The sequence below is a fragment of the Manis javanica genome, chromosome 7 (assembly GCF_040802235.1).
Source record: "Manis javanica isolate MJ-LG chromosome 7, MJ_LKY, whole genome shotgun sequence".
Lineage (NCBI taxonomy): Eukaryota > Metazoa > Chordata > Mammalia > Pholidota > Manidae > Manis > Manis javanica.
The window spans coordinates 80183570-80184287 of record NC_133162.1 but is presented as its reverse complement, the minus strand read 5'-3'; the positions used below and the strand labels follow the sequence as shown (position 1 = coordinate 80184287).

Here is a 718-nt window from a genome sequence, read left to right as displayed (position 1 = left end):
CAATTCAAACATAGATTAAGGGGGTACAGAATAGAAGAAGCAGTGCAAAGCAGGAGAGAAAGGAAAGCTTATTAAATAAATGATATTAAAACAATGGGTGTTCCATATAGAAAGAGACTACACTTAGGTCTTGTCTTTAGGCCATATGCAAAAATAAATTCCAAATAAATTAAAGACCTCATCAGGAAAAATTCAACAACTTTAAAGTAAGTAAAACAAAAATAAAAATGTTTCTTGGACAGGGCAGGAAAACTAAACACACAAAAAGGAAAAGACTGATAAATTTGATTTTTTCGCATATAGAGACTTCTGCAGAGCAAAGGATGCCACAAAGATGAAAGATACGCATGTACAGTGCTCGCTTTGGCAGCACATATGCTAAAATTGGAGTGATACAGAGAAGATTAGCATGGCCCCTGCGCAAGGATGACAAAAAAAGAAAAAGATAAGCATATACAGAGAGAAGATACATGCAACACATGATGACAATTAATATCCTGAAAAAGTACATAAAAGATCAGTAACCAAAGAAAACAGGAAATTTACACAAAAAGAAACCTGGTTGCCTTATAAATACAGTGAAAATGGTATTCTTACTAGCATAAGAGCACATCACCTAAAAAGTTGAAGATAATATTTTGCAACTCTGATTAGCAAAAAATGAAAAGTCTGACAATTTCAACTATTACTAAACCTATGGTGGGAGAGATATATCCAG

At 33.4% G+C, this 718-nt stretch overlaps 1 non-coding gene across 1 annotated transcript; it reads left to right on the top strand.

Annotated features, from left to right (window-relative positions):
• The first annotated feature begins 354 nt into the window (after nt 1-354).
• Nucleotides 355-456, top strand: LOC140850648 (U6 spliceosomal RNA). The gene has a single exon (XR_012133599.1). It is a non-coding gene; the product is annotated as a U6 spliceosomal RNA (small nuclear RNA).
• Nucleotides 457-718: the final 262 nt, after the last annotated feature.